Source organism: Desmodus rotundus, chromosome 4, assembly GCF_022682495.2.
Source record: "Desmodus rotundus isolate HL8 chromosome 4, HLdesRot8A.1, whole genome shotgun sequence".
NCBI classification, from domain to species: Eukaryota; Metazoa; Chordata; class Mammalia; order Chiroptera; family Phyllostomidae; genus Desmodus; species Desmodus rotundus.
Window position 1 is genome coordinate 19,625,037 of NC_071390.1, and position 26,283 is coordinate 19,651,319.

The 26,283-nt window shown below is 50.4% G+C and overlaps 1 protein-coding gene across 2 annotated transcripts in view; it reads left to right on the forward strand.

Annotated features, from left to right (window-relative positions):
- The window catches only part of SH3PXD2A (SH3 and PX domains 2A), a 227,841-nt gene that overhangs the window by 20,907 nt on the left and 180,651 nt on the right, over positions 1–26,283 (forward strand). The window lies entirely within an intron of this gene.

Sequence of the window (26,283 nt, forward strand, 5' to 3'; positions counted from 1 at the left end):
TTGGCCCCTGGCCTTTCTCTGCCCTGGTTCTCCCCACTCCTCACCATTCCCCTTATCTCCTTGGTTAACCTTTTCCCACTCCCTAAATGAAGGTACTTCCCCAGTCCTCGTGCTTCCATTTTCTTCTCTGTTCTCTTTTGCTCTGGACCCTCTTTTCTGTTTAATCTGTGACCTCTGGGCAGGTCTGTGTCCCCAGCAGGACCTTCTCCTGTTCCCGGCCAGTCAGTACCTTCTCACCGAGGACAGACCCTCCCTCCCCACCCTCCTCACCTTACTCCCTGACTGCCCGGTCTTTACGTTAATGGGACCGCCAACTTTCCAGTCCCCAGAGTCCAGATCTGTGTGTGACTTTTGACTTCTCCTCCCCCATTATTCATTTGGAGTCTGTGTCCTATGGACAAGTGGTTCACCCACTCCACACCCAGAGGCTGGTTCAATATTCATTGAGGCTGACACGGGAGTGGGACCCAAAGTTCATGTCATTTTCAAAGCTTCCCAGGAGCTTCTGATGCTGAGCCAAGTGCTGGAAGTATGGCCCAGGTCTCATAGACTCATTAGCTTTTCATTTCCATTTTGCACCCCTCTCTTCATGAGCCTAATTCTAGGTCCCATGGCAGCCGAGATGGTCTTCTGCAGGTCACTGCAGCCAACCTAGACCAGGGCAGTCACCTTTTGGTCACCCAGCATCTCTCTCTGCACCTTTGCTCAAGTCATTTTCATTGCCTAGAATGTGCCGTCTACTACTGAAATCCCTTAAGGCTCATCTCAGATGTGTCTTCTAAAGGGCCTTCCAGGTTTATCTTAGGCATTCGGGCTTTCTCTACGTGGGTCTTATAATAATTAGTAGTGTATAGATGCCCTTCCTCTGCAAGATTAATTGAACTGCACTGTCCCAGATGCATAGGATGAGGGGAGGACAGACAGGGTCCTCTTCTTGAGCTGCAGGCCACTTGCCAGATGCTAAGTAAGTCCTAACCTTGCTGGGACAAGGGCGCTGGTGCACCTTGAGTGTAACACTCTGTTGCTATTTGCTGGTCCTGCCCTGTATTATGGCCTTTTCTTCTCATAAGAGTAGGTAGCATGCTGGTTTTTCTGACCTCAGGTGTAGCAAGTTGAGTTAATCATATATTTTTTTCAATTCATTCCCCATTATCATCATTGCAAAGCGCTCCTCCTGCTTTACTTTTATTTTCCCCCTTTATCCCCAATCCTCATTTCTATTCCTTTTCCCCTTATGCATCCACTCTAACCTGTTTAATATAAACACGTGTATCCTCAGAAAATACGTTATGCTGTTGGTGTGTGTGGTTTATAATCTGCATTTGTACTATGCAATAGCTTTTGTTTGATAATTTCCCTATTTATTCCATAATTTGTTTTTAAAACCTGTTTATGCCATTGTATGCATCTGTGGCTTCTGACTCCTGCAGAGAGTTTCCTAGTGGCATCCGGCCCTGGTGACTTACTCACTCCCCCTCTCGGTGACGCTAAGGTGGCCCCCAGCGCCCTCCACCGCGAACACTGTCACAGCCAACATCCCGTAGACTGCACTCCGGGTGGACTGCAGAGACCTCTCCAGTGTGTATAACCAGGAGGGGGAGCGCTAGTGCACGGGGCATATACTACCCGTCCATACTGCCTGTAGCTGTTTAGAACGGCTGTACAGTTTATACAGCGACCGGCAGTGAACTAGGGTTCCCCTCTCCCTACACCAACACTTGGCACTCTCCAAAAGAGTAGGTCACTTTCCTCTCTCCCTTCCAGAGAGGACCTGCCAGGCCGTTGGCACTTCTTCCCAAGGACCAATCCAACTGAGGTTGGAAGACATAGTGAATTTTAATGTCTTCATATCGTTCCTTCCTGGCCTGTCTCCCTTGCTTGTAATGAAAGTTCTTTTCATAATTCCCTACCTAGTTCTTACTAATGGGACCAGAAACCTAAAACCTCCCTCCATTATCTTAAGAACTCAGCCAGCCTTTCAAAACTAAACCTCCTTTGTTTTTCAACTTAATCTGAAATAAGCCCTTCTTATCTTGTTTTCCCCCTCTTCCCAGTGCCTGCAAGCCTCACTGGTCATTCTTGTGTATTGAGGCAGGAATGGCCCCTGAAAGGCATTGGGTTCCCCTGTGTCGCCCCAGGGTGGGGGTAGGGCTGCAGACCCTGCCCGGATGTTACTCCCGTCACAGAAGCCAGGTTTGGGATTTAGCTCTGTTTAAGTTGTGGCCTGCAGCCTTGTTTGCAAATGGAAATAAGTTGGGCTTATTTGCTGGGGGGATAATTATAGGAAAAGAATCCTACCTAATACTATCCGACTTTTGGCTCGAACCGTGTATGATTCATAATTATAACTGTCCTGCTAGAGTGGACTACTGTTGAATCTTAGACCTTTTCTGGTTCCAGAAAGGCATAAATGTGGCTGTAGGTCCTGTGTTAGGTACATGGTATGTGTTTGCTGATTTCTTCCATTGCATGGTGAGCACCCCTCCCCCGTCCCCCACCTTGCTCCGCCGGAGCTTTACACTTAGCAGGTGCTCAGTAAATACTTGTTGGGTGGTTGACGCAGGATTACATGTTAATCCATCCTCTTCAAAGACTACAACCAGACCTATTAAAAAAACAAAAACAAACAATCCTTCCTTTAAAAAGTGGCATTACCTTCTTACCCTCACAAGTGTTCATTTTAGTCTCATTTATAGCTTTTTGGGGTGGGAGGGGGCTTGGGGGACTGACTGAGAGCCTCTTTAACTTAAAAGAAGCATAATAAACTACACTCTCTAGAGAAGACTGGATGCCTGCGTGTGCCCCAGCCTGGGTTGGGAGCACAACATTCTAGATGGTTCCTTTGCTCACCCCACACCCGCCTGCAGGGCTTGCCGCCCACAGCGGTGTGTGGGATCCTACAGATCGCCATTAAATAAACAGTCCCTTGCAAACACAGCATTGAAAGAGTGCCGTCTATGTATTGTATCAGGAGAGCTAAATATTAGGGGAAAGGCCACATATTTCCACAGCGTTAAGAAAATAAGAACCCGGCCTCCTGGAACTTGCCACTCAGTGGGCAAAAGGTGTGGTGGAGACTTCAAAAGGAGGAAGAACTATCAAGACCACATGAGCCGTAAACAGGCGACTGCTCCATTGAAAAGAGAAAGTGTGCGTGTGTGTTTATTCCATATGCGGCTGCAGGAGTCGTGGCAGCGCCTTTCACCTGGGAAATAAATTAATGCACCGATGTTTGTGTCGTGGCTCCGCCAGCAATGGCCCAACTGTGACTCGGGCTGGGGGTGAGGTTAGGAGGAGGGGGAGGAAGTGCAGAACAGAGACACTCTTTGTTCTCACAAGGCCCCAAAGGCAGATTCACAGGAAGAGACTCCTCATCCTGGGTCTGAAATGAAGACATTGGACCCTCTGACTACATGGCTGATGGCTCTAGCAGAGGCCCTGCCCTTGGGCTCCAGGCTGTGTCTCGGCCACAGAGGGGCCCCCTCACCCAGAAGTGGCATATCTGAGTGATGAGATTCTGGCATCTCCAGCCCACCTCCCTACACCAGGTTGAGCTTGTGAAGCTGGGGGAAAGCTGTAAGTCCAGGCAGCCTAACTTTCATTGGAAAGAGACCAGGAATCATCTTGCTTTTACTAAAAAGTTACGCTGGGTTATCTCAGGGAGGGCAATGCTTCAAAGTTGACCCAGTTCTAGGCGGCTGGCCCGCCTGCTTTCACGGGGGTCGGGGTGGGGAGGAAGCTCGTTTGAGGAGTGGCAGTAAAATCCCTCACTGGACTTGCAACACGGGAATGTTGTTCTTAAACCTGAGAACGTTGTCCGTGAATCATCAGGAAGAACTCCCACGTGTGGAAAATGGACTCTTGTTCCTTCTGCTGATGTGGACTGGGCGCTTGGCGCTCTTACTAGCATCGAGCTTTCTCTTAGCCCAAGCCTTCTCCCTCGGCCAGGTGTGGCTACCGGGATGGCGATGCATCAGCTCAGCTGGCCCCGCCCTGACTCAAAAGGGAGAAACAGAACCCAAGCACTTTCTTACAGACTTCCCTCCCTCACTCCCAGAAGATGTGCCTACCCACCGCACTGGGCCCTGCTAGGGTGATAAGCATGGTCTCCAGCTTTTGTTGAATTCTCTGCCAGGGACTGTGCAAAGCTCTGTACACAGGGACCTTCATTTAAGCCTCACACCAGCCCCTCTACAAGGCAGGGCTTTACCATCCACTCTCATTATTGCCGTTTTTACAGAGAGGAAGCAGAGGCTGCAGCAAGCACAGGAACATTTGCCCATGGTCACACAGACAGTACATGGCAGAGCTGGGGTTCAAACCTAGGCGTGTGCTTTTCAGCACTGCCCTTTCTGCCTGAGGATTGTGCAGAGATGGCCAGGACACAGCCCTGCCCTCAAAAACCTCACAGTCTAGGTGTAGAGAGGACATTTCCTCATGTGGAAAGATAATTCTCGGGCCCAGCAGAATCTGGTACCGAAACTGCATGGGTGTTCTAGGGAGGGACTGGGAGGAACTCGTGGGGCATGGAGCGTCCTGTGAGCCAGGCTCTGTGCTCCATGCGTTGTGCATGAGTTCTTTTAATTCTCATAGTAACCCTGCGAGGTTCATTTCACAAATATTGGTTCAGAGAGGTTATATAGCCTATCCAACACCACACAGCATATGGGAGGTGGAGCTGGGCTTGACCTCTGGCGTCTAACTCCAAAGCACATTCTCTCTACCCAGCCCCCTGATTGAATGGCAGAATTGTCAGGGATGGAAAGTCTTGGAGTGGGTGGTAGGGGGTAAGGAGGGAGATAGGAAGGAGCAAGTGTCCAAGCCAGGGAGAGCGGGGAGGGCCTGGGGGACAGCAGGAATTTCACCAGCTTTCCCCCAAGTGAGTGGTGGGCCCAGTCTTCATCGCCATCCCAAGCCCATCGCCTCCGCATGATAGCTAATGACACGTACTGGCTGCTGAAATCCAAGTTTCCTTGGTTTCAAGGAAGTGATGTCCACCTCCCACCCCTCCATCTCCTTCTGCCCCTCCGCTACCTTGGACTTGCTGGGCAATTCATTAGGTGTGGTCATCTACAGTGGGTGTGAACCTGTCAAGATGACAGATTAGCCATGGGACATGGAGTTTGAAAGGACCTGGACGCATCCCATGCTCTCTGCTTCTTTCTACCTTCTGCCCAATATGAAATACACCCTTTATTTAAAAAAAAAGATTTTATTTATTTACTTTTAGAGAGGGGAAAGGAGGGAGAAAGAAAGGGAGAGAAACATCGATGTCTGAGAGATACATTGATCGGTTGCCTCTCGTACCCCCCTGAATGGGGAGCTGGCCGGCAAACCAGGCATGTACCCTGATTGGGAATGGAACCGGTGACTTTTCTGTTCATAGGCCAGCACTCAATCCACTGAGCCACACCAGCCAGGGCAAACACACCCTTTAATTGCCTGCCCCCCCATCTCCCAGTTCCCTAACGGTGACCATGCATTGGCTCAGCCATGTTGGCCTTGTGAAAAAGCATGCCTATATCCATTTTCTCTGATCTTTTTTCATTCATCCAATGAGCATTTATTAAGGGCCTACTGCGTACCAGGCGGCATGTCAAGTGCTGCAGATTCCTGGGTAACCCAAAGCAATTACATTCCAGTTGAGGAGAATGCTTACAGAGTGGCCGGGGCCACCAGCATTAACCAGAGTCACATATGTGGATGTGCAGTGAGGGACTGAGATCAGGAACCGACTGGAAAGGAACAGGATGCTCCGAAGCATGAACAGGAGACAGCTGTGCAAATTTGGAAGGTGGGAGAATGGGGTTCCGGGCAGAGGGAAGAACATTTGGCAAAGGCTCAGTAGTGGGAGGGAGTGAGGTGGGTGTTTCAGGGTCTTCACCACAGCCCCTGAAGGGAGTTCCCTTTTATTGTTGTGATACCCACTTTACAGGCAGTGGCAGTGGCACCCAGGAATGGCCTTTGCTCCTGAACAGGGCCTGCTTTGTGGGTAGACCCTGAACAGAAGTGGCCCTGGGTTCCTGCCAGGTTCTAATGTGTGCGTGGAGCACAGGCAGGAATTGGGCTCTGTAGGGGAAAACATCCTGGCGTTGGGAGCTGGTTCCACCAAAATCCTGGGCACTTCTCTTGTTTCCCAATGTCTCCGTGTTCCCAGTAGGTCTGAAACTGTCTGGTCGCAGGAAGGAGCCAGGGAGCACACTGGGAGGCTGGGATGGCGCTCTGGGCTCAGTCCAGGGAAGATACAAAGCCGAGCAGAGATTTCTGTAAGGAAACCCCAGAGGCAGCATTGCACAGTGGAAAGAGCAGAAGTTTTGGAGTCTGACAGACCTGGGCGTGCTTCTGGGTTTATATCTATGTGACCTTGGGCAAGTCAGGCAACCTTTCAGAGCCCAGGTGCCCCTGCTTGAGAAATGGGAGTGGTGATCCCTATGTCTTCATGCCTGGAATGCTCAGCGCGTGGGGAGGTCTTTGCAAATGCGGGTGTCTTTATTAGCTAGATTTCATGAAACTCTAGGTGAGCAGAACAGGTCATTTTGTGATTTGTTTAATCTATAGGGGGATTTCTCATTTTACGAAAAAAGTTGCTGGTGATTCTTTTATATAGAGAGCCCCTCTGATGGCTTGAAAAATCAAAAAATTTGTTACATGTAACTGATTTGCTCAGGAGCACCCAGATGCTCAGCTTCATGCAGAACTAAGCTAAGTGTGCCAGTGTTGACCCGAAAGAGACTCTAGGGGGTGTGCCACCGGGCTCTGTTCTCTGACTCTGACCAAAAATGTTTGTCAGTGACGCGGATGAGATTTTGATGTCATCCTGCTCAGACTTAGAAGGTGTCATGGTGAGGAAGGAGAGAGACAACAAGCCAGCTTCCAAAACTGCCTTGCAGAAGACTGGAATGAAATAGGCATACCTGTAGTGGGGTTTTACCGGAGAAATCAGTGGCCCAGGTGTAGGCAGCAGGCTTGGTTTTCCTGGAAGCAGGAGTGTGAAGCGTCAGGGTTTAAGTGGCCTGGGAGCCAGTGGCAGTCAGCAGAATGAGTGCCTCTTCAAATCCTGGGCGTGCATTCACAGGCGTCACCTTTCTTCAAATGCACTCATGGAAGGAAGTTCGGGGTTTAGGAAGTTTAGAGGAAGGGAAGTGGTGAGAATCTGCTTCCATTCTGCCTTCTGTGTCTGACCCGGGAGGGTAGGTTCGGCTCCAGGGCACACTGTGAGAGCAGGCTACAAAGGAGGGCAGTCTCCAGGGGGGAAGACCCAGGAGCAAGTGGGGAGGGTAGCCTGGAGCAGAGGAGAGAGATGCTGGCAGAGGGGGCGTGCGAAATGCCTTCCTTCAGGAGAGGAGTTTGACCTGCTCTCTGTGGTCCCACAGCGGAACGAGTGGGCAGAGCAGGAACTGGCAGGGGTAGATTCGGATCACTATAGGGAAGAATGTCCTGATGGTCAGCTGCCCAGAGGTCGAATGGACTCCCTTACCTGTGACCTCCCATCACTGCTGGATGTATGCAAGCACAGGGCAGGGCTCAGTGACCTTTTGGGTTCCCTTCTGGTCCTGAGAGCCTCAGTCTCTTGTTCGCTGATTGGCCAACTTGGCCCTTTCCAGTTGTGGCTGAAACCCTTGGGATGGCACTCTTGATCCCTCCAGTCCTCTGTTGAGATTCCCATTCGTGTAGGTCAAGGGGGGTGGCGTCAGGGCCTGGCGGTGGGGGGATAGGATGGGTGGCCATCCCCCACAGCAGGAGGCTGTTCTCAGTCTTGCCGAACTATTTCTTGATACCCAGAGCCTCCTCTAGAACTTGAGCACTTCTGGTCCAAAGTTGCAGAGCCCATGATGACCCAGTTGGACATGAGCCCCAGCCTCCCCTCCCAGCTGACTCAGCCTCAGTGCGGGAAGCTGGAGTTGCCGGCAGCGGGGGCCACGCTCTGGCCCATTGCAGAACTCCTCCAAATAAACCTCCTGCAGCCACAGGAGAACCCAGAAAACAGGGACTGTTAGAAGTGAGGTGAGAGAGAACACGTTAGCAGGCATATCTCAACTCTGCCCTTTTCCGTATCTTCCCGTTTTAATACCAAGGAAAGGAAACTAAGGCCCAAAGGAATGAATTGAGTTGGCCAAAACCACTGACAGAACCAGACCCCATCCCTGCTTGTTCTCCCCTCAGGGCCCTCTGGACATTTCCTGTGTCCTCTGCAGGCTCCTACAGAAGGAGAACGTGTGCTGAGGGTTAATGGGGGAGAGGTCGCCCAGGAGAGTGCCACATTGGGCGCATTGCCCGAGACTTCAAGCTTTCAAAATAGCCTAGCAAGCCCTGGCTGGTGTAGCTCAGTGGATTGAGCATGGGCCTGTGAACCGAAAGGTCACCAGTTCCATACCCGTTCAGGACACATGCCTGGGTTGTGGGCCAGGTCCCCAGCAGGGCGTGTGCGAGGGGCAACTGATCGATGCATCTCTCGAACATCAATGTTTCTCTACCTCTCTTTCTCCCTCCCTCCCCATCTCTCTAAAAATAAACAAACAAACAAAAAAACCTGGCAAGCCTGTGAGCTTCCTCCTAGGGGCCAGGAGTAGCCTCCAGCTGGCAGGGGTAGCCTACCAGGGAGTAGCTTCCAGCCCAAGGGAGTACTCCTGGGCAGTGGGTTGGGGTGTAGTGCTGAGATGTCTTTTCTCATCACTGCAGTAGTGAGTGAGGCCTTGGCAAACCACTGTCCCAGCAGAGGCCTGCCCACTGCCTTCTGGCCTTCCTTCCCTTAGCATAGCTGCCTCTGCAGTCTCCTCCCTGCCTCCCACCCCTCGGGCTCCCCAAGCTCCCTCAGTTTTCCAGGAGTCAGGGAGGTGTAGTGTGAGGCCTGAGGCTGTGCTGTGGATTGGAAAGAACACAGGGGTTGGAATCCAAGCCTACTACATCCTGACTGGGTAACCTTGGGCAAGACAGCCCTCGGAACCTTAGCCTCCTCTCCTGTTAGATGGAGCCTTCCGTGTGCCTGTGCACAGGGTTTGTGTCTGCGTTTGCTGGGCCTGTGTGTGGATGGCTGCCTTCGGCACTGAGCCTGCGTGGGACTTGCTAGGGTGGCTTCTGCCTTTTCCTCAGGTGCCATGAAAGTTGCTATGCTCTGTCACTTAGCTGACCAGGAGCAGGCTCCCAGTTCTGTAAGGGGAGTGGTTAAAGCCAGACAGATCAAAGCCGGAGTAAGGAACGACACCTTAGACAAAGCCAGCACTGCCTTAAATTAAAAGCATGCAGAAAGAATTGATTCTTCTGCACCTTGCTCCTTTCGCTTCGCCCTTGGTAATGCTCCTGTGGGCAAATGTAGACAATCCAGCTCTTGGGATAGTTGCAAAGTATTTAATTCCACTAATATCCTGGAACAACTTGATGGATAATGCCAAAAACGTCCTTGAACATAGAACTTGACACACTTTTTTGAGTTTATTCCAGGATCAGTTTCTAGCAGGGGGATTGGAGAGTCAAAAGGTTTGCATTTCTCATTTTGATATAAGTTGGCAAATGGCCCTCCTAAAAGAATTCACATCCCTCCTACAGCGAATGAGACGTATCTCTTTCCCCATGTCTTCGTCAGTCCTGGGGCTTACCGAACTTGAATGTTTTGCCAGTCAGCTAAAGAAAAATAATGTCTTGGAGTTCCGATTTCTCTTTTCAGGGACACATGAGTTGTGGAGTATCTTTTCATAATGGATCTGCCATTTGCATTTCTTTTTGGATAAATGCTATTTACATTCCTGGCCCATTTAAAAATTTTCTGTTGGGAAGTTCAACTTATTACTTTGCATTTAGAGGTTCCTGGGGAGTGGTTTCCAATGGGGCTTGGTGGTGTTCAAATCAGTTTCCTCTGGGGCTGCCTCCTAGCCCCCGAAGGGCTGTCCTGAGCTTGCTGCGGACAGATGTAAAAGTCCTGCCCCACCCCCACCCCCACGCCGGGCAGTACATCAGAGTAGGGCTTGTGATCTGATGGCTGTGCTGGGGGCTTGGCGCTTCGGGGACAGGGGGATAGCGGGCGTAGTGGGATAACAAGCAAGGACCTGTGTCTGCGTGCGGCTCTGTGAGAGTGCAGAGTTTCTGTGGGGAGCCTGGATTGCCAGGGGTTATGTCTGCACAGGAAGCACCCCTCTAGAGAGTGTATTCAAATAAAAAATTCACTCAGAGTTGTTTGTGTGCCCAGTAAGTATAACATCCAGAAATGGTCAGTTGTCTCTTTCACTGGGTAAATAAATATCAACATAAATAAGAAAGATAAAGTCATTAATAACAGATTTGCCACTTGTACAATGTTTGGAGCAAGCTGGCACATCGCGCCCCTGTGGGCACTGTCGGGAGGAAACCAGGAAACACACAGAACGACCCGCCACGGCATGGTGTTTGTTGCGGGCCAGGCAGGTACTAACCACGCACTTGGCCTGCATTTCCCCATTTAATCCTTGTGCAAACTGTCCAAGGCATGTGCTCTTATTAACCTCGGTTTACAAGCAAGGAAATGGAGCCTCAGAGAAAATTAGATAATTTGCCCAAACTCTTACACTAAATAAGGAGCGAAGCTAGGATTTACTACTGGAAGTTGTTGGGCGCCGCGCATTGGGTCTCCCTGTCTTTCCTCCCCAGCCCTGACGCCTAGGTTGAAGCTGGAGGAGGGACATTCCATGTAGAGGGTGGGAGGTGGGGCTGTCGTATGCTGGCCAAGTGCCCCAAACCCTCAGTCCCCCTGCCCCCCTCGACAGCACAGCTGGCACCTCAGAATACAGGGCTGGGGAAGGGGGGCCCTTACTTGGGGCTTTGGTGTGCGGCCTGGGAGGGCTGGAATCTATAGCTCACGCCCTTCCCTGCTTGGGCCTGGGTGTGAGTGAGGGTGTGGGGAGGGGGCCTGCTCCCTGGGGGTAGGCTCTGGCCAAGTGAAACAGGCTGAGGTCAGAGGAAGGGGACCACCCTCCCCAAGGGAATGCCTGGATGACGTGACTTTGGTGGGGGGGGACACTGGGGTGGGGAGGAGGTCGGCTGTGTGTTTCTGTCTCACCTCCGTGCCTGGCCAGATGGGGAATCGGTGCGGGAAGCCCGGCCAGATGCAGCCTCTGGCAGGCTTCCCTGGCCGCTGTGCGAGGCTCTTCTCCAACCGGCTTGGCAGGTCCCTCCTCCCACTCCCAGAGGGGACAGGGAGCCAATGACCTCCTGGAGTCGGCTGTGGCAGAGAAGAGGGGTCTCCTCTGGCCACGCAGCAGGAAGGAGCAGGGAGATGTGGGCTGGGGCCCAGAAGACATGGTTTGGTACCCCTTTCCTCATTCCAAATGGCTCTGTATTCTGAGCCAAGTTTGGGGGAGGGAGAGGAGGTTTATAAGGGTTGCTCTCAGATCTGGAGCCTGGGAACGAATTGAGCGCGAACCAAAGCCTGCGACTTCTAGCGCTTGGTCCCTTTCCTTTTTCAAAGTTGCTCATGCTCTCCCTGCATCGAATGACCTTAGGTCTCCGTCACTCTCTGCACTGTCCAGCAGTGAGCAGCAGAGCATCCTGTGCTGCCAGGAACTGGGGTCTCCTGCTCCCAACTCTGAGCTCTGTCCCAGTCATTCCATCACAGCCCAAATGTGGTCCACCCGAGGGTCCCGGAAGCCTTGGGGTGGGGGTTTCTCAATCTTCAGGTGTCCACTCCAAAGCTCCCATCTCCCCTTCTCTCCTTCTCGTTCACATTTTGCTGCCTGCCCTCTCCCACCACTAGGCCTGGCCTCACCTTCGTGCCTGCTCATTACTCAGGTACTCTTCATCCTCACCTCTCCGCCAGTCCTTAAATCTCACACATGCCTGTTCTTCCCTCCCTCTCCAATCCCAAACCATTCCAAGTATCCCACCCAAGAAACACCTCAGCTTTGACTTCTACTCCTCTACCTTCCTCCCTTCCGACTCTCTCCTGCGCCGGACGTTCCCACAAGCTTCAGAGCCAGGGCCTCTTCTGCTCACTGCCTGCCGCTCAGTGCCTTGGGCTTGGGGCTCCAGCCACCCCAGCTGCTCCTGGTTCCCCCCCAGCTCAGGCCATTGCAAGACCTTCCCTACCTCCCAGCCTTGGCCTGTGTGACCTTTCGTCTGCCTAGGACACCCTCCGATCATGGTCACCCCCTCGCCTTATCCCTGCTTACCTTTCTCATCTTTCACCTTCACCTCACCTCCAGCATCACCTCCTCCAGGAGACTGTCTCCACTGGGTGCCTGTCTTCTTGTTCCCCCAGAGTCATACACATCTCTCAGTCTAGCCTCCTCAACAAATTACTTGTTGGTGCTGAATTTCTCACTGGTCTGGGAGCTGCCCTGAGGCTGGGACTGTATTTTATTTGACTTTGGGTTCGATTGCCTAGAGCAGAGCCCCACACATTGTAAGCACTCAGTGCTTCTTTCCTGGACTGCACTGAATTTTATCAGACAGAAGTGACGTGTCTTTTTTGAGGGTCTACCTCGTGCTCAATATCCTTAGATGTTGTTGGGCAAACAAGGGAAGTCAGATAAAATCCTTGCTTTCCACAAGTTTGTGAACAGTTGAGGACAGTTCTAGGAAGGGGTTGGGGGGATGGCCACGCATGAAATTGGCTGAAGTGGGCCCTGTAGCTACAGGTGTCCTTGAGGATTTTAGTAAAAGAGAGAGGGCAGAGAGGCTCTTTGGCTTGGAGGAGGGCACGGCGCGGGGGCCCGATGAAAGGAGGCTGGACCAGACAGCAGGCTCAGAACCCCGAGCAGACGGAGAAACGTGTTTCTAGAGATGAGCAGATCTCACCTAGTTCTGCCGTTAACTCTCCTGCGGGTGCTTCCAAGATCAGGGCAGGGTGAGCGGATTTTTACCGCAGTTTCTCTATCCTGGAAGCCAAGCAGGAGCTGATGGCGTTCCCAGTTTTGCTGCTCGATGGGGAAAGTTTTACTACACACACGCTCTTCGGGGCCAGCAAACTGTCCAGGCAAAGAGAGCAAGATGTTGCCGCCACAGTTCTTTCCAGTCCGCAGTGGAAGAGAACCCAGTTTCTTCTTAATGAGCCTGGGAAACCAGGTGCACTTAAAGCTAGGCTTTCTCCTTAATCAGCCAGGTACAGGTATTGTGTGCCAGCGTTGGTGATCTGCAACATGGGGATCTCAGAGGCCCAAGATAAGTTTCCTCCAAGGCTAATGGACGTCACGTGACCCCTACCTAAACAAACTTGTTGTGTACCAGATGAAGGGGCAGAGGCAGTCCAGGGAGGCTTCTAGGAGGTAGTGAGTCTTGATTCGAATTAGGCAGGCTGAGAGAATGGAGAAATGGAGTCCTTTCTGGTAAGAACTCCTTAACCAAGAGTGACATCTTTCCCTTCTAATATTTTGAAAACAGCTTTATTGAGATATAATCCATATACCATACAACAGACCCATTGAAAGCATACGGTTCAGTGGTGTTTAGTGTATTCCCAGTGCAGCCCTCATGACGGTCAATTTTGGAACATTTTCATCACTCCAAGAGGCAACACCATGAGCAGTCCCTTCCCATTGGCTTCAATGCCACCACCTGCAGTCCTGGGTGACCGCTCGTCTCTTTCTGTCTCTATAGCTGTGCCTGTTCTGGGCATGTCTTATCAGTGGAATCATAGGATATGTGGCCTTTGGTATTGGGCTTCTTTTACTGAACATAATGTTTTCGAGGTTCATCTATGTTGTAGCAGGTCCCAGAACTTTATTTTTTTTAGTAACTGAGTAATATTCTGTTGTATGACTGTAACACACCATTTGATTCATCCAATTATCAGTTGGTGGACATTTGGGTTTTTACTTTTTGGTAATATAATATAATATAAACACTGTTTTATAATATGCTGCTATGAACATTTGCATATAAGTTTTTAGTGTGGACATGAGTCTTCCTTTCTCTTGGGTAACTACTCTGGAATGGAATTGCTGGGTTGTATGGTGACTCTGTTTAACCTTCTGAGGACCTGCCAGACTGTCCCCATGTCCCCAACTGGGGACTTGGCTTGCAACCCAGGCATGTGCCCTGACTGGGAATCGAACAAATGACCCTTTGGTTCTCAGGCCAGAACTCCATCCACTGAGCCACACCGGGCAGGGCTACATGTTATTTTAAAATAATATGTTTATTGATTTGAGAGAGAGAGAAACATTGACTGGTTGCCTCTCATACATGCCATGACAAAGGATTGAACCCGCAACCTAGGTATGTGCCCTGACTGGGAATCGAACCCCCAACATTTTTGTGTATGGAACGACTCTCCAATCAACTGAGCCACACTGGCCAGGGCAGGGTATTGCACGTTTTAAAACTTCTTGTGGCACAACAGCGTGCCGCGGCACACTGGTTGAAAATTGCTGCTGTAGATTGGCTTTTCACTTTCTTGCTGGTGTTCTTTGAAGCACAAAAGTTTTTAATCTTGGTGAACTCCAGTTTATTTCTTTTTTTTTTTGATTGCTGTTTTTGGTTTTATATATTAGAAACCCTTGACTAGTCCAAGGTCACGAGGATTTGTGCCTATGTTTTCTTCTTAGATTTTTATAGTTTTCTTGCTCACACTGAGGTATTTGATCCATTTTGAGTTGATTTCTATATATGATGTGAGGCGGGGTTCCCTTCTGATTGAGTCAAACTGAGGTCCCGCCCACCACCCACCCCAGTTGGCAAGTAGTGCTTCGTTCTCTGAATTTAGCTCTCAGCTCGAACCTCCTCTCTTGAGAGAGGCCTTTCCTAACCATCTGTCAGAGGAGCCACCTTCACTGCAGTCGGTTTCTGTCACTGCTCTCCACTGTATGGGACCATCGGAAATGATTGTATGTGTGTCTGACACTCCCCGTGCGTGTCCTGAGGACAGACTGCCGGGTATGCATACTCCCTGCAGGTATGTCCAGCACCTAGTGCAGGGCCTGGCACCCAGCTGCTGTTTGGTCGTTGTCTGTTGAGAGCAGAAAAATTTTTGTTGAAGGAGCTGCATCCCTAGTAGATTTTGCTAAAACTTTCTTTCCAAGTGTTGCTGGCCTCAGGGAGGGCTGAGTGGGAAGGGATTTTCCAGCAACATCATAGACAAGTGGTCACTCATCTGCTGCCCTGATGATCCCATTACTTCACAAGACAGCCCCTTCCACCCCTGGGCAACTCTGGTTGGAAAGTTCTCCCCGACATTGGGCAAAGATCTGCTTTCCTGCAGTTTGCACGCACTTCTATCCATCGCCTTCTTTAGGCTACAACGGGAGCAGAACCTGCCGTATTGATGGTCCTTTAAGTATTTGAAACCAACTGTCGTGTGTCTCCTGAATGCTTCTCTGGGCTCAGCACCTCTAAGTCTTTCAGCTGTTCCCCCTGGAGCCGAGAAGGGCTGGACTCTGACCCCTCAGTCACTGATGTAAGCCCCACGGTGGTGGGGATGGCCACAGGCTGCCAAAGAACGCAGAGTCACAGCTCCAGCTCAAACTAATGAACCCCAGTCTCCTTGTTTTCTTTTCCCCATTTGAGCTGGTGAATTCCAAACTGGAGGCAGAAGTTTGAGAAAAAGCACTGACTACAGACTTCCCAACGAGACCTCTTGAAGGCAGAACTTACTCTTCATAGTACAAATTGCACTGTAATATTGCTTTCCAGCTAAAGAGTATTTTTTCTTCAGCTAGTCCAGTGACCTTTTTTGCATTGGTCCACCTTCGTGGTTCTTAACCTGCACCAGCCAGTCGACTCACCTGGGGAGCCCTGAAAACCACTAGTGTTCACCTCACCTTCCAAGATCCTGATTTCAATGGTGTGGAGTGGGACCTGGGCAGTAGTGATTTAAAGCACTCCAGGTAACTGTATGTGCAGACAGGGTTTTAAACATTGGCTTATAAGAGCTAGCATTGGCCAGAGAACAGGCTAAGAGGACACAATCGTTTTATAAGATGGAATCTCCTTCAGGGGTGTCCAACCCGTGGCCCATGGGCCGCGTGTGGCTCAGGAAGGCTAGGAATGCGGCCCAACACAAAATCACAAATTTACTGAAAACATTATGAGATTTGGTTTGTGAGTACGTGTTGCAGTGTATTTAATGTGTGGCCCAAGACAACTCTTCTCCCAGTGTGGCACAGAGACGCCAAAAGGTTGGACAGCCCTGTGTGAAAGCCATACAGGTTCAAAAGAAGTAAAATAATAAAGAAATGTACAAAGTATAAAGTAAAACTACTGCATTTCTCCTTATCTTCACCCAAATAACCACTGTTACCGGTTTGTTGTGTTTTTTCCAGTTTTATAATGTACACGTGTGTGTGCGTACACAACCCCCCATACACATACTTCCCCCCAAAGAAATCTAATCATATTGCATACGTACTGTTTTGTAATCTGCTTTGTTTGCTTTCTGTCCTGTGGACATTTTCCCATAGTGACACAGACAGACCCATCTTATCTTTGACACATGTATGAACGCTAACTTGACCATTCTTTAAACCAACAGACATTCAATAATCCTCGCTTTTTGTGGTTACAAACAGTGCAGCAATGAACATCTTTACACAGGCAACACATACACATACACACACACACACGTGGATAAATTCTTAGAGATGAAATTGCTGAGTGAAAGGGAATGCAGATTTGGGATAGAGATGGCCAAAATGCTCTCCAAAAAGATTGTTTCAGTCTACCCCATGCAATAAAATACCTAATGACAGTTATTAACCTCGTGTCGAAAGCTGAGCTTTGCTGAGCACAGCTCAGAGGGAGGTGTGAGTGTGGCAGCCGGTGGGGAGGAAACGGTGGGGTCATTTCCCCCGCAGGCTGTGTGCGGAGGGGGCACCGGCCTCTGGCCTTGCCTGGCCGCTGTGTTTCCCAGGAAGAGGAAGCCAGACTGTGTGTGTTAACCTTTGCCTTTCTCCCCAGGGTGTGACGATGGAGTGAGGCACGTTCACAGGATGTGTGCATCCAGGTCAGCCCGCCCTGGGCAGTCATTGGTTCAGGAGTGTGTGGGGTGACGGTCCCCCTCTCCAACCCTTTCCTAGATCCACTGGGCTGTCTCTAAACCCGTGGAAGCCCAGGAGCATGATCCTTCTTACGGTTCAGGAGAGGATACATTTAAGGTTTCCAGGACTCTAGCTCTTGAATGTCACTGTACATCTGGAGTTTTTATCAATTTCCACAGTAGGGTGAGCCTCCTCCCCTTAGCCTTGGCACAGGGCCACCCTCTCTGGGCTCCTAGGCATTCCCCAAGATGTCCACTGCCCATTGCTGGGCCTTTCTGTAGGAGCACCTGCTGGTTCAAGGTGGTCAGACCCATTTGCTCTGATAAGCTGGCTTGAGACCAGAGGGTGGAGGCAGAGTTGGAAGGAGGAAGGTCCAAATGGTCAATCATAGGTCCTCAGGTACCGTGCCCAGAGCTCTGGAAACCCAAAATGGGTGTCTCTCTAGAACCAGGGCTAACTGGCAACTCCAGAAACTTCTAAGGGAGAGGCTAAAATTCTAAGAGTGCAAAAGATCATGCCAGGCACTTTGAAGGGGAAGATGGGGAAAGGAGGGCATCTTTATTGAGCAGCTACTGTGTCCCTGCTCGTGTTCTCATTGACCTTCACAGTGAGGCAGGTAACACTACCCCTTTTTCCAGATGGCGAGTGGAGGCTCAGAGAGAGTGACAGCCTTTCATGCGGCTGATCTGGTTGAGTCTAAACCAGGAAAATTAGAGCGCTGGTCCCCACTGAGGGTCCCTTACCCACCCACCGTCCGGGTGGCCTCAGTCCCAACTAGTCACCCACTCATGAAGCAGCAGGTGTCAGGGCAGTGGAGTGAATCACAGGGCAAACAAACCCTTGAGGCAGAGACTCTACCTTGTTCCTTTGTAGCTAATGAAGAGGATGAAGTGGTCAGGCCCTGGACTCAACTCCACCTTTGAACCTGAGCTCCAGCACCTACCACGGGTCTGACCTCAGGTAGATCAGTTACTCCCTAGATCTCTTTATTTTTGAACTGGAGATGATAACAATACCTTCTTCACAGAATCATTGTAGGGATGAAATGATATAACATGAATAAACTACTTCGCAATACCTGGAACACTGCACGTGCTCAATCAGTGGGCGTGGCTATTATTGTTACTCCTAACGAAAAAACTTTGTAAAAACGGACTCTTCCTGCTGTTTCTCTCCTAGTTCTGGTACCTGGAAAGACAGAGCTTTGACACCGAACCTTTTATGGTCCATGTAGTGTTCAGAAATCCTGGGGGCTCATACTTTATACGCTCATTTCCCCTGCAGGAAACATGAAAAAAAGAAAAAGAATTAAAAAATGCCTCTGACTCGGAGGGGCCTGCCCCAGCTCACTAGTCCTTTCGCGGAGGCGCTCCTGAGGGGAGCCATTGTTTCCCCTGCCTGGGCAACAGAGTTATTGTCACTCTTCTGCTTTCCCAGGCCAGCTCGTTATTAGTTGTGGGTCCACCGCCCCTGTGTGTGTTTCCCTGGCCCTGCTTCCCACTTTCTGCTCTTTTCCTACTCCTATTGCTATCCAATGGTCAATGGAAAGAAGCCAGTTCACCGTCTCCCTCTTCCTGGGTGTCTAAATAGCTAACGTGCATTGGGTACCTACTGTGTGCCAGGTTCTGTGCTGGGCACCCCATGTGCGCTGTCATATTTGAAAGGAAGCTCCCACTGTGAGCCACACTTTGCAGCTAAGGACACCCTGACTCAGAGAGCTTAAGACACTTGCCCAAGCTCATACAGTGGGGAAGTGTTAGAGCTAACATTTCAACCCATCAGCTGCTTTTAAAGCCACCTTCCTCCCCTGTGATGCCAACACTGCCCTTGGTCCTTTGTGAGCCCCACTCTTTCGCGCCCCAACCCTCCACTCTGCACCATGCCCTACTTGATTTGTCAGTGTGAGTCTGACTGCCCAGCTGAGCCATACGGGCCTGGAGGCTGGGGACTTGGCCTCAATTTTTAGCTTGGCACCAGGTAAGCACTCACTTGACATCCGCCGGTTGCTTTGTTCCTTCACGTATTCAGCGGACATGAAGTGAGCACCGCTTAGGTGTATGGTGTCATGCTGAGCGTGACTTGCCGTGATCATACTGTGATCTGCCCTCAGGGAGCTTCCATTCTGGTGGGAAGATGTACAGGGTTAGCTCATGGAGTCCTCACCTCAGCCCAAAGTGAGGTAACCATTGCTGTCCGGTTCTGTAGAGTCATAAATGGGGGCACCGGTGATATGGAGGCTTCCTCTGGGCCCTCTTGCCTACCCTCTACCCTCCAAATTCAATAAACGACCAAGGCCCGAGATTCATGTGAACAATGGCGGACAGTGAGTGCGATGGATACCCATGAAACTCGGAGGTGTCTGATACTGCACAGGAGCCTGACGACTAGCCGCCCCTCCGTGTACCTATAGAAAGCCTCCCAGAGTAGGGCCAAATGGTCTGCAGCTGCAGCATCGGCTTGGGCAGTGACTGCTGGACACACGGTTCTGGGTGGAGCTTTCTGCTGGCCCCTCCCACAGCTCACCTGGGGTCACACTGCGCTGCTGCTCTGTAGACAGGAGGCCCACAGGGAGCCTGGCGTAGTGTGCTCAGAGGACAGGCTAACCCTTGGTCAACCTGTGTGTGTGCATGCTGGGGTGGAGGTTGCCCTCCAAGTCCAGGTTTCTAAGTGAGGGCTGCTCCCTAAATCAACAGCCCTAGTCCTAGCTAACTGTGGTCACCGGGGGCAGCTGGCCAGGGCCCAGGGAAGGGAAGGCCTTCCTTAGTAGACTGAGCCACAGTGCCACAAAGATACACAATTTCCTCCACAGTTGCTAACTCCTGTCTCTAACTGTGCTTCCCTGCAGCAAAGTAGAATGTCGAGTACTTGCTGGCACATTCTGATTGAGCACAGGCAGGTCCTAGGCCTTCTGGGACTGGCTGGGCCATAGCTTTGTGCTGTTAATTAGTTGCAGCCCAGGTCCGATCATGGACACCCCTTGCCACAGGAACGGGGCTGGGCTTCATTCTCTGAGCTCTGGAGTTGAGCTGCGGTCCTGATTTGCATCGAGGCTGCTTTCTTGTTGAAAGGAGCAAGACTTGGAAGCTGTGGAAGTCTCGGAAGCCTCAGACATTTCTGAGCTTAATGAGCTAAACAGATGGAAGGCGGCCCAAGATGGCCTCAGAGTGGGTGGGCTGGTGAGACCGAGCCTTTGTGTGGGTGTCTGGTGGGAGCTTCCATAGCTGTGTCTGTGGCCTGGTCTGTAGAGGCCAAGTGTGGCCGGGGGACGGGAGGCCCTGGGGCTTCCTCTCCAGGGAAGCTGGATGGAGTTGCTGGTCTTTCGTGAGCCTTCCTCAATGCCTGCCATCTGCCTGGATGGCCCACGATGGGATGAATAGAAGCCATGGGCTTTTTAAGTCCAGAAGGAAGGGAAACTCCATCCAGGAAACATAACCCCAAAGTGTGTGGAAGCAGGGTGTTTAATTGCAAACCTTTCTGGAGACACAGCTGCTGGGTAATGTTATCTTGGCTGTTCCTGTGACCAGGGAAGTTTATCTGGGCCCCCGTACACAGAGCTGGCCTTCTCAGATGACCTCTGCCCTGTCCTCTTCCCCTCCACCTGCTTTTCCTCTGCGGTTTATCACTGTGGTTTCCAGTGCCGGCAGCAGCACCAGCTCAGGGAGGCTTGAGAAACTCTGATGGGGCGAGGGTGGGGGAAGGGTTGGGCTCGAATTTTGTGTATACATTGCTGTTTGGAGGGATAATCTAGGATGTTCAAGGTCCGCGGGAAAGCAGAGGTGCCTCCTGCCCACAGGAGAGGAAGGAGCCTGGAGACCGGCCTCATCTCTGGGCTCATCTCCAGGAAGGTCTCTGACCATCCCCTCTGCTTGGGATGTAGATGGTCCAGGAGGGTAGGCGCGGGGGTGCCTCTGGCAAACCCCAGAGGTTTGGGTGGACCGGGGAACATGTGTTCATTTCCCCATCCCCACACGGGAGTCTCCCTCATACCCTGAGGAAGTACAGGATGGTAGCAGGAGCAATTTAAAAAACAGTGTTTGTTTATTGAATTTATTGGGGTGATGTTGGCTAATAAAATTGAGTAAGTGCCAACTGTGCACTGCTATAACACATCGTCTGTACATTGTATTGTGTGTGAAGCCAAGTCTCCTTCCGTCACCATTTACTCCCCCTTTCTGCGCTTCCACCCACCCCGCCCCCCTTTGCAGGAGCGGTTCTTTGCCCAACAAGGAAAGAAGTGTATTTGAGGAGGAGCACAGGCCTGTCCTGTCTGGGGGCTGTGGCTGACAAGGGTCCCATGGATAGCCCTCAGTTCACCCCCGTCCTCTGGCTCTTTCCCTACAGGACTTGTCTTTTGTGTGAGTTGAAGTCAAGGATTAGATCTAGATGATTCCCAGTCACTTTTCAACTATTTTCAAGAGTAGGAAGGAAAGGACTTTCCCAAGAGAGGCAGGCTCTGGCCGTGCACTGCTCAGTCGTAGACTGGAAACTGGGAGGTCTGGGTTCCTGTCCTGCTCGGCCACTAACAGGGTGAGCACACCCGTGATGCTAACCAGGGTAGCTTATCAGGCCCCACAGCCCCGAAGGCCTTTCCAGTCCAGGAGCCTGAGAGCCTGAGAGGCTGGGCTGTGGTCTCACAGCCACTGACAAGAGTCCTGAGAGAAACCCAGGTGAGGCTGACTCTGGAATCTGCCTCTTCCTTGACAGATCCACTTCCCGTGTCCTAGGTTCCTCCTCTGCAAAAGGAGAGGCCTCCCAGCAGCTGTGAGCCTGGGATTAATTCTCCCTGGGAGCTGAAGGGAAGCCTTACTTACTAGAGAGGATGGAGCATGGGTCATGTTAAGTCCCAGTGAAGCCCTTCCTCTGAGCTCTGCCTGGTTGACCAGGGAGACAGGCTGCCATCCAATGGCCTGCAGGTGAGTGCAGGCTCTCTCCTGGGAGGGCATGGTCACTTGGGACCTGCTAAAGGTGCATCCACCGGGCAGAGGTCAGGAAGGCAGCACTGGGTGTACACAGCATCTGCCCCCTGCCCAGGACCCGCAGGAAGGGCAGATGCAGGTGGGAGGGGAGATGCAGCTGGCAGGATCTGGGAGTCAGCAGGGGGAGGGGGTGGATTATAATCCTTGTGAAAATTCCACAGCATCCTGCTGTAGTTAGCCAGTTGTATATGAGGGTTTCCTCTGCATCCGTCTGGTTTTGTAGCATTCCTAACTGTTGACTTCTGTCTGGGCCCCAGGTTCTGTCTCTTCTTGGTGTCAGGCTCTCAGAGTTACCTAACTCCCCCATGTCCCTCTAGGCTCACCCCCTAAGGAAGGGTTGTACAGAGTCTTCAGACCATCTAAAGCTTTATTTAAAAAGATGTCATTTATTTCCGATCAAGTAGTTTGGTTGAAGTATCACATTTCTAAATCTATACATAGGGAGATAATCCAGTATAGTTTAAAGCGTGGGCATTGGACTCAGCTAAACATGGGTTCAAGTCCTTTCCTCTATGTTTTGCTACCTGTGTGACCTTGAGCAACTTACTTGGCTTCTCTGAACCTTGGCTTCCTCCTGTACAAAATGGGGATAACAATGGTACAGTAGGTACCTCATTGAGCTGAAGATTGAAGGAGCTAATGCATATGCATGTTTTACACTGTGCCGGCAAGTAGTACCCAGTACCTGAATGGTTTCAGCAATTTATTGTATGTGATATATGTTTCCAGGGTATAAAGCACAGCATGTCTCCATCTATTTATTAGAATAGTCAATCGCTTATTTTGGACTCGTGAGGAAAGGGATGGCCTTTTATTTTATTTTATGTTCTTTCTTATCAGGATCCCATAAAACAGGCCATAAATACCCCATCTTAGGTTGGCATCACTTGGCTCTCTATTTGCTTTGCTTGATGGCCCTCTCCTTGGGTGCTTTTCAGAACAAACACTCCACCCAGCATGAGGCTAACTCTGAGACTTGGGGATCAGAGGGGAGAAGGGACTGGACTCCAAGCTCCCTTGCTTGGCTGTTCACTGAGCAACCAAACAGAAAGCCTCACACTCCTGTGTGCAAACCCCTTGCTACAGACTGAATGTTTGGGTCCCTCCCCAAATTCACTTGTCGAAGCCCTAATCCACAGTGTGATGTTACCGAGCTGGGGCCTGTGGGAGGTGATTAGGTTTAGAAGGGAGCATGAGGATGGAACCCCAAGCTAGTATTAGTGGCCATATAAGAAGAGGAAGAGACCAGAGTCCCTCTCTCTACCATGGGAGGACACAGCAAGAAGGCAGCCATCTGCAAGCCAGGAAATGGGTCCTCACCAGGGACCTTGATGTCGGACTTCCAGCCTCCATAACTGTGGGAATAAATGTTTATAGTGTAGGTCACCTAGTAGATGGTATTTTGTTATAGCAGCCCAAGCAGACTAAGACAGCCCTGCTTCATGGCCAAGTCAGCTACCCTGATGCCGGGGTATCTAAAGGCTAGCCCTATTACTTGCTAATGTTCCTTCCTTCTCACAGTAGCCGAGATCCCCAGCTTCTCTGCTCACTTGGTTCTTCTCACTGGTGGAGTCCCCCAGACCACTGAGTCAGAGTTACCAGACAGAGGCCAGAGAGTATGATTTTTTATTAAGCTCCCAGGTGACTCTCCTTCAGCAGAACAGCTCTGAGGTGAGGGGACCACTTCCTCTAACCAAGGCCTCTCCCAGGAAGGTGTGCCTTTGGTGTGGGTTCAGGTAAAACGGACAAAAGTGGTGGGGGCAGTAGGCCAGCTTGTGTAGGCAGGGGACTTTCTCTCCTTCTGCAGCCGCGTGTCGGTCCTGCCCACCTCCTGGGCAAGGGAACCTTCCAGGGCCACTGGAGGCGGCAGCCTTGGAGAGCCTGATTGAGCTTGGAAACTGAGGTGATGCTAGAAATGGAGTCCTGAAATGCCTTCATTTCCAAAAAATTTACCAATCTGCCATGCACCAACATCTCTCCTGCAAAACTGTTGTCACCCCACGGTCAGTTTGGTTGTTAACGGAGCAAAATGATTTTTTTAAATCTTTATGGGCACTCCATTCAGATGCTGACAATCTGAGAATATGGCAGGTTATGTGCCCTCAAAAACCGTCTTAACATCTCATCTAAAACCGACCTTTTTGTGAGGAGAAGGAAGGGTAGGTAAGGGTTTGGGGAAAAGGTTAATTGGAGAAGAGTTGCAGCCCTGCGGCAATTTTCCTAGTACTTCTTTATCTGTCGACCACCAGTGCTTTACCGTGTCACCAGCATTGCCTCCCTGGAACGCAATGGCTTAGGCAACGTCTCCATCGCTTGCGGGACCCCCGTGGGCCACAAGGTTGGATTGCTTGTCAACTTCCTGGAGCCATGTGGTCGTGCATTCCAGTTCCTGGAATAACGGCTTTCCACAGGCATTAGTCACTTCAGCCTATCAACTATGACTGAAGCTGAAATCTTTAACTCTTTGAGTTCCCTCATTATTCCCCCCGTTAGATTTTAATCATCTTATTTCTACAAGATTAGTTTGACTAAAGAAATATGAACCAACACAACATAAATGCAGATAAGAATATGTAAAAATCATTTTGCTGTTGAATAAATAGTCCTTCCACATATTAGAAACCACCCTGCCGGCAGTTTGATGTGACTAAAGGCATAAGATGAATTAGTAGTAGTGTTGCAATTCACCTAAAACAGTTTCTAGTACAATTGACAAAAGTTGCATATTTTCAGCCGGGGTTCCATTAGAGCTTTTAAAGAAAACCTCCCCTGTCTGTACAGTTACCATAGGTCCCCAATTATCTTTCCAGGGGAGTACCAACACCTACAAGACATGAAATGAAAGTTTGTTTGACACAGGTTCCAGTCCACTTTTCTAGTTGGCTTTCTGGGGATCCTGTCTTCCAAGTCTTGAGTAGCACCTCATCTCCACTCTCAAAGGAATGTAGCGAATCTGTGGGGCAGAGATCTCTAGTATCTCTAACACAGCTAAGGTCATTAATCATAGCTAAGGTCTGACTCAAATGTTGTACATAGTTCTTTACCTTCACTTCTTCATCAACATACATCCCCTGCCCCCCCCCCCGCCCCCCCCACCCCCCGCTGCCATCAGAGCCTGAAATGGTCACCTGTACACAATTTTGTAGGGACTCAATTGAATCCCACTTTGAGGAGCCACCCTTATCCTGAGCAGGGCAATAGATAAAACTTGATCCCAATGCAGATGTGTTTCTTAACACAGTTTGGCTACATTTTTCTTCAAGGTGCAATTCACCTTCTCTACCTGCCCAGAAACCCGAGGTCTCCATGCCGTGTGGAGTCTCCACTTGATTCCTAAAAATTTACGAAGCTTTCATGTGATTTCTGAAACAAAAGCAGGCCCGTTATTGCTCTGGATGCTGCCGGGTAGACCAAAGCAAGGAATTACTTCCCTCAGTACGGCTTTCATTACCTCTGAGTATTTCTCCATTCTAGTAGGATAGGTCTCTACCGTCCTGAAAAGGTTATCAACAAGGACTAACAAATATTTCTATCCTCGGACCCTCAGCATCTGGGTGAAGTCTGTTTGTCAAACAGGCACTGCCCTCGGTATTGTGTCCCTTCTTTTTTCTGATGGGGAATTGTCTTAGGGTTGTTCTCCTGGCCCAGGTGGCTTTAGAAATTCCAGGACCTATGAACCATGGTTTCATACAGGTGGTTCAAAACCCCAGCTCTCAGCTTTCTGTAAGTCTGCAGTCGAATATTCAGAGTCGAATTGTGACAAGTCTAAAACAGGTACCAAAGGCATTCATTATACATGTTTCTTCGGCAGCCTCTTCACTGCTCGATGGGCCAGAGTATTCCCTTTGGCCACTTCAGTGTCTTCTTTCTGATGCCCGGGGCAGTGCATGACTGCCACCTGTAAAGAAACCTGAACAGCCTCTAATAATTTAAAATTTCTGTTGCATGCTTAATCTCCTTTTGATTGTCAAACGTTTTCTGAGCACCTGCTCTGTGCCAGGTGCTGAGCTGAGACTTAGGGATAGAGATGAATCACACCTTTCTGAAATGCTAGGGTCTCCCAAGGGGTGTTCTGAGCAAGTTCGGAGAATCAGCTGTGGCAGAGTTACCTGGATGGCTTGTTAAAACTGCAGATGCCAAGCTGCAACAAATGTGCCCCTGGGGTGGGGGTTGTTGATAATGGGAGAGGCTGTGCATGTACGGTTTGGGGGGAGGGGGCATCTGGAAACTATGTATTTTTCTACCCAATTTTGCTGTGAACCTAAAACTACTATTTAGAAATAGGATTTAAAAAAAATAAAATGCAGATGTCTGAGCCTCCAAAAGCCAAGTTTACTTATGCAGAGGTTCAGAGGGCGGGGCCCCGGCAC